This window comes from Perna viridis, chromosome 13 (genome assembly GCF_037379345.1).
Source record: "Perna viridis isolate PV_CMFRI_1.1 ecotype Kerala chromosome 13, ASM3737934v1, whole genome shotgun sequence".
Taxonomy (NCBI): Eukaryota; Metazoa; Mollusca; class Bivalvia; order Mytilida; family Mytilidae; genus Perna; species Perna viridis.
This window is the reverse complement of record NC_142457.1, coordinates 19,923,124-19,932,967: the sequence shown is the minus strand read 5'-3', so window position 1 is coordinate 19,932,967 and position 9,844 is coordinate 19,923,124. Positions and strand designations below refer to the sequence as shown.

The 9,844-nt window shown below is 34.6% G+C and overlaps 1 long non-coding RNA gene across 1 annotated transcript; it reads right to left on the bottom strand.

Annotated features, from left to right (window-relative positions):
• Positions 1 to 512: 512 nt before the first annotated feature.
• Positions 513 to 9,336, bottom strand: LOC148599870 (uncharacterized). Its single transcript, XR_015918080.1, has 3 exons — positions 9,268 to 9,336; positions 8,370 to 8,430; positions 513 to 580 (listed from the first exon to the last, which is right to left on the bottom strand). It is a non-coding gene; the product is annotated as an uncharacterized LOC148599870 (long non-coding RNA).
• Positions 9,337 to 9,844: the final 508 nt, after the last annotated feature.

Below are 9,844 nucleotides of genomic sequence, written 5' to 3'. Positions count from 1 at the left end.
ATAGAGAGTTAGCTCCCAATTAAAATGAATTTTAATGCTTCCAATTTAATAAATCGTTGCAATTAATCAAAAAACCAATATAAACTTTGAGACAGCAAACATTTGTGATATGGAATGGATGAATATTATTGGAGAACAGAATATATCATGTACCTCCCATTGCCTAATTTTTACATGGACACTCTCTTATAAATACTAGCAAACAAGTCTATGGTAGTTTGACTTTATGTCCCGTAGTACACTATTTTACATATGAAATACCGATTTCCTGTTAAACCAAAAAAGCATCCACGTAAAGCCTACAATGCCATATTCTCAAGTGCAAGCGACTTATTCTGGTACATATATAAGTAAAGGGCTGCAACGGAAAGATTATGAGAGAATAATTGCTTTTCTTAGTTTGAAATTTTCATTTATAGTCAGCTTGTTCGTAGTAAATCTTATTGTGTGTATTCACATTGATTTCACCAGTCTAGTTCAATAAAATGAGTAGAGAATAATATGGTACCAACCTCATCACTGGTATTGTCTTTAACAGCTAACAAAGTTGTCATGCATTGAAATGCTGAATTAATTGCACCTACCAAACATAAGAATATGATAGCTGGTTACAATACTTTTCAGTATCTCATCCTAACTTTAGATGAATTGCTTTCAGTGGCAATTTTGTCCAAAACTTGGAGTATGTCTGAACATCAAAGAAAACACAAATATTTGCCATGATGTGTCATAAAATATGAAAGTGACGACTGTTTGTGTCATGTATATGATAGAGGTGGAACCATGTATGCTTGGAAGATATTTAAAGAAATACCAGTATTTCATGAATCGATGCATTTTTGTGCATAATTTGTTTTCAATATTTAATTCAAAACATCTGATTTCACCATGTTTAAATTATCAATTCTCAAGGTAATTCACTAGTGACCATCAAAATATGAAATTCTATGACCAAAAATTGCTTCAACTGGGTGGAGGAAAAGAGCAGTTTCCTCCATTGGCACCAGTTGATGTTTTGTGTATAAAAGTTATTATTAACATGTTAATACCATATTATAATTTTAATTCAATATATTTGTCCTTAAATGTAGTTTGAAATTAAAAACCTAATGAGAACACAAAAGAACTTAAAAAAAAACATTCATTAAACTTCATGCAAACTTAAACCTTGTACACAAGAAGTAATAAAGCTCTTGGTGGGAACCCACATACCAAGAGATGTAATCAATGAAGTAATAAAGCTCTTGGTGGGAACCCACATACCAAGGGATGTAATCAATGAAGTAATAAAGCTCTCGGTGGGAACCCACATACCAAGAGATGTAATCAATGAAGTAATACTGATTATGTAGCTACGAAGGACACGTGCAGAAAAATATTGGTAATGAGCTGTCTCCTTATTTGGATTGTGATTTATTAATTTATACAGTATATGGTTTTTGCAGATAGAAAATATGTGTTATTTAAGACCATGTCTATTACGAGAAGTTCCCTACTCCCTTCCCATATAGTCAACTCATATAGAAGAAATATAAACAATGTCCTCAGACAGGAAATTTAGTCTGAAATTGAATCCAACAATATGGCATACCTATATTAAGCTTCTGTAAAATATCAAAAGTCAAAAGTAGTGAAGCCGTGAATCTGGTCTGATTCTGAAACGACTTTTTTGAAAGGTTTGAAAGAGGACGGTTTGGTACACTGTAAAACCTTGATTTAACCCATCATTTTCTTGCAAATGCCTGTATTAAGTCAGGACCATTGGGATACCAGCTAATTCTCCTATGTAATATCTATTTTTTTCAGATTTATTTTGGACTTGACTTGATTATGGATTATAAGTGTTCGGTTATTTTGTTGTTACCCTTATTTGCAATTGTTTTACTTTTTTCCCTATTTATGACTATCTGTCTCATAAGGTGAACCATGTTTCCATGCTTTGCTCTTTGATGAAGGGATCCCTGTATCCATGTCTTGTTCTCCGATGAGGGAACCCCGCATCCATGCCCAGGTGTCTGATGAGGCGAACCCCATATCCGTGTCTTGTTCTCTAATGGGAACCCTGCATCCATGCCTAGGTGTCTGATAAGGTGAACCCTGTACCCATATCTTGGTATCTGATAAGGTGAACCCTGTATCCATGTCATGCTCTCTACGTAATATCCTTTCTAAAGGTCCCAAGTACCGTGAACCACGCTCCATAAATTGGAATTATAACTTTAAAGTTCTTATGGATGCCGTCGAGGACTATGCAAGAAAATGGATAAAACGAGAACAAGAAGACATTGATTCTCTGTCAGAGTGGTTAAAGACCGTGAGGTCTTTAATGTTGAAACGAATGAAAGTTTTAAGTAGGTCAATGAATGCCAAGGCAACATCATTTTTCAAAGACCCCGATGTAGCAAAACATTGTCTACTATACATGACAAATATGTTGTCGTACCAGCAGACAAAGCCCAAAACAACATTGTTTTTGTCTGCAAAACGTTTTATATCCAATGTTTATTATCAGAGGTAGACGTAGAAAATAATACCAGTGATAAGACCTATACTGCTACCACTCTCTCCAAAGAAGAGATTGTGGAAAACTATAAATCTGTGCTATCCTCTTTTGGTCTCTCTACCAAGGACGATGATTGTCATTTACCATCTATCTACTGGATTCCTAAACTTCACAAGAATCCATACAAACAGCGTTTCATAGCTGGATCTGCAAAATGTACCACCAAACCTCTTTCAAAATTTTCACTTCTATACTCACAACTGTCAAAGAGGGTCTGCAGTCCTACCACAACACTTGTTACTCCCGTAGTGGTATTTATTCAATATGGATCCTGACAAATTCGAAAGATCTTTTGGAGACAATCAGTTCAAGACTTTTTTCTGAATATAATAGCATTAAAACCTATGATATTTCAACACTGTATACTTCTATTCCCCATACTCACTTAAAATCCCGATGTTCTTTGTTGTGTATGTCTGTTTTCCATGTCTGGTCTTTGTCCCTGGATTATATTCTTTTGATTACCGCTATAACCTTGGTTCCCTTGATTACTCTCTCAGATGAGGGGATCCATGAATCAATTACTAGATGTCAGAAAAGGGACCCTTGTATCCATGCAAATAGCTCTTGATCCGGCGCATTGCGCGGAACGAAAGTTCTCTTTTAGCGGAGAATACAGCCATTGTCAACAACATGATAAAAATTCATGCCCATTAGGGTAGAGATATTTGTTAGTTGCATTTAGAGTTTCCATTAATTGCTTTGGCTGCTTATTTATGCAAATAAATAAATAAATAAATAAATAAATAAATAAATAAAAGTAATAATAATAATCCTTTTTTCTTTCCATTTGGCGACATTATCTAGAAATGTTCACTTCTCGCCAAGATCGACTTTGAATCGACTGTATCATCTCAGGGGCGGATCCAGGATTCTATGGGAGGCGTAATTGCGATAATCGGTATAAAAGGAAACCCGGCAATCATAGTTCCGATTGAACAATCTTAAAGAGATATGTCTATCTATTATCTTGCGGAAAGGGTCATGTTTTAGAAGAGTGAATTTTTAAGAGCAATCACCCGAATGTTTTTGTTTTTTGTTTGTTTATTTGTTGGTTTGTGTGTATTTTTTCTAATTTAACCATTTTCTTTTGACGAAAATCAGGATTCAGTGTATATTACCTGCTTTTTCACAATTGTTTTTATCAAAACTGTTTAAAAAAAAACCAAAGCATTTATCCCGGAAAGATTAATAGTCGGTCCCCAAAACTACTGTTTAGTTCCATTTCATCAGTGGTTAACAGGAAACTTCATGTGTCTAGTTGACGAAGCGCTCAATATATGTTATTATAAGCATTGGACAGAGGACCAGAATATCAGCTGTGGTTTTAACACTTCAAGTTAGTCTTTACTTTTCGTCTCTTTTCCTTACTTAATTCTCGTATATCTATTGGGAATATTTGTGACATGGTAAGATGCATCTGTTTTGATATTTCCATGCCCAATCAATTATAGATGACCTCAAAATGAAAATGATGTAACAGCTGTACTCTTAGTATTAACTTCAAACTATTTTTCAGACTGAAAAGCTTCATTCTCAGATGGCTTGTCGGCATCAGAAGTCGCCCTCGTTTGTTTGAACATCTTCTTCAGTGTCCTCACTTTCCGCTTGTATTCAGTCATGATTATATATACCGTCTGGTCTCAATTGCAATGCATGCCTGTTAATAGTTAAGGACTTAGTGCAGACGGTGTTGCCATAGATGTCAGAGAAGGGGTTAGCTTCCCGCAGAGGGAAGCTACAAAATATACATCGCAACTTTGTAACCTCGAATCGATACTAGAGTTGGGGTGTGTCAACTACAGGCCACCCATGGGTTTTCAGTGAATGACGGGAAAAACTTCAAATCACAGGGCAGGCTGCAGTTGGCCATCATAACAGCATTATACACAAGTACAGCGAAATAGATGCCCTCATATAATCCAGCAACATAAAAATAAAATTGGAAGTGAATAATAGACAATACATACAAAGGCTGGAATTTTCTGACTTGGGACAGGCGCAAAAAAAAGCAGCGGTGTTTAAGTACTAATGTATGACCACTGTGCTGCTTTCCCCTCACGTGCAGACAGTGACTTCTTGCCTCTTATTATTGATACCTGTAGTTCAATATTCGTTTCTTTCGCCGTATATTCATTCATTCTATATTTGTTTTGATGACAAAATGTACATTCATGTCTTTTATAATTTTTGATGTGTACTCCTGATTCTAGTACAGTGTATGTTTTTATGCTTATTCATATTTATGACATACGAGAAGTTCAATGTGTATTTACACATTTTTCATAGTTTAAACATGATTTTTTTCCGGTAGTATGACCTAGAGCATGAGTCAACAATTTCATTGTGGTTTTGTTTATATTTTGCACAGATAATTTAAGGCACCCTTTTAATGATCCTTTGACCTTATTCATTCATTTTTTTGTGTAATTTTTGACGTTTCATACACCTCCCCTTTTCTATGTATTTTCAAAAAGTGTGGAACGCCAGTTTGTCACTTTAAATCACTGTCATTTTTTAAGACTTGAATTTAGGCTAGAACATACATGTATTTTGTCATATATTTTATGATTTTGAGTTAATTGAAGTAATTTCACGATATTTCTCATCAGAAAGTATGTTTCATGTTGTTGCATATGTATGGTGTGAATTTAGGTTCATTTTTACATGTTGCATTTTTGACTTATTATGATCACATGTGTTATGATAGGTTCTATATTGTCATTTTTTCTTTGATTTCAGCTTTTTACCGTTTTCTTGTTGTTTTACGTGTAACTCCTTTGAACATCAGCATACTTCTATGTCTTCATGCTACTTGTATTATTGGAAGCGTAAAATAAAGGTTAGCTCTAGTACATTTTTTATTTGTCCGCCCTTTGGAGGCACTACAACCACAATCCTCTCCATTTAAATCTCGCCAAATATACAACTAAACACACCTAAAAATCAGTTCAAAAAGATCTCAGTACCTTGTTAAAACAGAAGTAAAGAAACTGAATATATATTAAACAAATGCACAAACAAATGACTTCTAGCAGTAAACTGCCATACAACTTGAAAAAAAGTTATACCCTTCACCGTATGTAAAATCAATCCCAATTCTTGCCATGAGGGGTTAAGAACCGTGGTACATCATAAGTCATACAATATAAGGACACAACCCGTGTGATGCCGAAAACTGCTTTTAGATATTGTGTGTTGGTTTCTATGTAAAAACCTTATGATGGAATCAAATTGAATGTTAATACCACAAATGATATCTGTAACGATTTTGCAACAATATCATAACTATATCCATTATTTATGAATTAGTCTATTTTACAGTTTAGTTAATTTATCTGGTGACTATTGAGCTTTCTGTGGTTTGTGAAGAGTATTACAATAAAATATAGGATGGGAATACCAGCATGTATTAATTGTTTACATCTTTATTTGAGAATGAGTTCCAATTATAGTTTGAAAAAACTTTGTGAGTGTTTTTACAAGCTTGTGATGTAGAAAACTTTGATGTATTATTTTCTCATTATGAAAAGATTTCTTTCGTTAAAATTCGGAACATTGTTACAAATACAAGCACATCAAACCCTTGAACAGATTCTAAAGATTTCACATGGTCATGTACTTCATCAAGGTATTAAAGCCTGATTACTCATGCAATTAATCATGTAATTTTCTTTTATATAAAAAAATATTCTTCTAGTACGTGGGCTGAGATAACCCCCGTGCACCCAACACTCATCAACCAAAATATGATTGTCAGGTACCTTTATACCTCCCATTTACGCATCTTTTTGTCGCCACAAAATAAACTGAAGCATTTTTGTATTATTTGGTTACTTTTTATACCTCGTTGAGGCAAAAATCAACTTTTAAAGTTTTATGATTCTACGAACTACTTATGTATTTATCATCATATAGCCTATAATCTCAGCTTTACAATGGTACCAGGAAAGTTGCAGTAACACTTCGGTTGTTGCGGTATAATGAAAAAATGTACCCCTACCCGCCGAAAAATCGCTTAAATTGACATATTTTTAAATGTCAAAACTTCTAGAGTATTAATGCTTTAGTAAAAAATGTCTTATTTTGGCATTTTCTGTTTGGTATTATCACAATTTATACTTCTGGGGTTCTTTTGATGAATTTTGGCGAATTTCGTAGTCCGATTTCATAAAAAAATGCAAAAAAATGTAATTTTCGATTTTTCGGTCAAAAGTCGAATAAATTCGACTCTACAAGTTATTGCTCATCTATTTTGAATTTTCAGAATTTTCTTCTATATCACTGATATTTTTAATTACCCTAGTTTAAAGAAGATTTTGTGTAATACGGTACATTAATATGATGTCTTATTGGGGGGGGGATTGCACGGTGGATGGACTATTCGTTTTATTCCATTGTCATGAAGATCCCTCAATCCAATATGTCAGAGAATACAATATTGTTTATTATTTTGTGGGGGGGGGGGAGGGGGTCCTTGTCATTTTGACCAGTAGTTTTTATACGTGATATGCGCTTCTTCGAATGAAGCGTTCGTTGTCTCCAATGGTCTGCATATATCTGTCCATCTATCCTACTGACCGCCCATTCGTCCGCCTACACATTCACATCACTCCGAGACAACAATTGTCACTTTAACCATTCAAATACCGCGTGCTTGCATATATATCAAATTTCAAGTAGATAGGTCTTTGGTGTTATTTGGCTGTTGGCTGGAAATCGAACCCATGACCTCCCATACCGAGCACGCTACCCCGTAGGATTGACGAAGATATCTAGTACTTATATTTCATCTATAGTACAGTTCAGACATACAGCATGACGAATTTCATACAATGGCAGCTAAGTTTTCATACAAAGCAGTTCTGATCAGATTTCAAGTAGATAGGTCTTTGGTGTTATTTGGCTGTTGGCTGGAAATCGAACCCATGACCTCCCATACCGAGCACGCTACCCCGTAGGATTGACGAAGATATCTAGTACTTATATTTCATCTATAGTACAGTTCAGACATACAGCATGACGAATTTCATACAATGGCAGCTAAGTTTTCATACAAAGCAGTTCTGATCAGATTATGAAAACTGGACAAAAGTCTTTCATGTTTTATAATTTCAAAGTGCTTCATTATTGTTTAAAAGAAGGACCTTCGTGTCAGACCGCTTGATACGGTATCATTGTCATGGTTTAAATTTCAAGTAGTAATTGAGCGAAATATGACAACTTAATATGTTTGTGAACATTCAAAATTTGGCTAGGGTTTAAGCATGAAAGAATGGACCTCTCTATAAGTTTGAAGGTTCAAATTTTGATTAGAAAAAAAGTTCGTTTGGGAATACTGCCTTCTTTTCTATATTAGAAAATATCTGTCAATTTTGAATGCATAACGCGTTCGTAAAATTCAAGCTTCAGTGTTAATAGGTATTACTTCATTTTTCTTGATTATATAAAATAAAGCTTCACATTGATGTCTTGCAAACTAAGATTAACTTAATGTTTGTTTACATAACTGAAATGTACAATAATTGGAAACTAATTCTTTCTGTTGATTTGAACTACTTTGAATTCTCAAACTACTACATTTGTAAAAGAGTCTCATGCAATGCTATTAATGATGAAGAAGTAATACGATGAAGCGTAGAAAAACACATACTTAACGAAATTGCACATATCATAGTTGTCAGCTGAAATGGAAGGTGCAGTGGCCCGTCAAAAAGGAGTGCAGGGGGTTGGCCCCCTTTTTTGGGAAATTGTGTGATTTTCATGTGTAAAATTTATTTAAAAAATGGCAAATATATCCTAGTACCTTCTTTTATCCGAGGAACGTCGGCTGGCACTCCTCCTTTTCAAAGTGTCCAGATCCGGCCCTGAAAGTACATTAAAAAGATTAACTAATATAGCCTAGTACAAGTAAAAGATAAAAAAATCAATCTTACTGGTCAAGCTTACTGGTAGTAGGATGAAAGTCAAAGTGTTAGATACAAATTATATCTATGGCAATTCATATCAAATTTACAGAAACAATGGAGTTAAATTTGGTATAGACTACAATATATTACCATAGTAACAGGACAGTCAACCTCATGTGTAAAATATAATAAAATATACTAGTTTGGTATGTAAGTGGGACATACTTTATTATACATGTACGTGTTTTGGATATTAAAGGGACATAATTCATTGTAATGTATACATATAGTCTAATTGCATATTAGTGGAATATACTTTATTGTTGTGTATACATGCACTAGTATAGGGTATGTAAATCCCGTCATGTGACCCCGTGATTTCACGACTCAGAATGGGTCCTTATCTACTATTCAAAAGCATAGAAATTTGTCATTTAAAGAGCGTTCAGTCAAGTGTTAAGGGTAAAAATCTTCCTGTGTAAAAAATACCGATAAAGATGACAAATAACTATTTCTACGTGATAAATGTAGTAAGAAAAAAAACATAAAGTTAAATATTTTGCATTGTTATACATCGTTTTGAGTACCTGGAACTAAACACTAAAATCCAGGTCTGTCTTCGGTTTTCAATACGTTCTACATCGGAAATTTCGTTAAAGAAAATGAAACTAGAACGAGATTGAACAGCTATTTTCGGTCGTTTATTCATGTTTGAACTGATCTCGGAGCTCCCAAACTCAATGAACGGCCGAAGCACGTTCATGTAATTTTTGGGAGTGGAGATATCAAACTTACCTTCTGAGAGCCTCAGTCGGTTATATTGATACCCTGTATTCACACTTCAATACACACACATTTCTTTTCACACGTATGGAAGCGCGGAGAAATATTTATACATAATCAGCTGCACAACGACGGTGAAGGCGGCACGGACGAAGTGATAATTGGCATTGGAAAATACGAGATGTAAACAATTCAACAGGAATATAATTATTAAGGAAATACAAGAAGAAAGATGGAAAATTACAAGACGTTGTTTTCAAGGGTTCAGTCAATTATAAGTTCCTTTCCCCGAGCTGAAAATTACTCCTTGACCGGTAAAATCAATGTGCACGTAATAAACTATTTTTACGGCTATATTATGTCGTTCAGTTCGTTGCCACACTCTTTCGTAATACATGGCCGCCATATTGGTTTCAAGTTGACTGGCGTTCATGCATGTATGAACGATCTGGCGAAGGTCATGCATGTGTGAACTTTCTGGCAACGACGTTCTCGACCAGTAAAAAACGGCTATAAGCATGAAGAATCTCATGATCAGAATTATTTTGGTATATACATGTACTAGTATATATATACTGGTATAGCATGC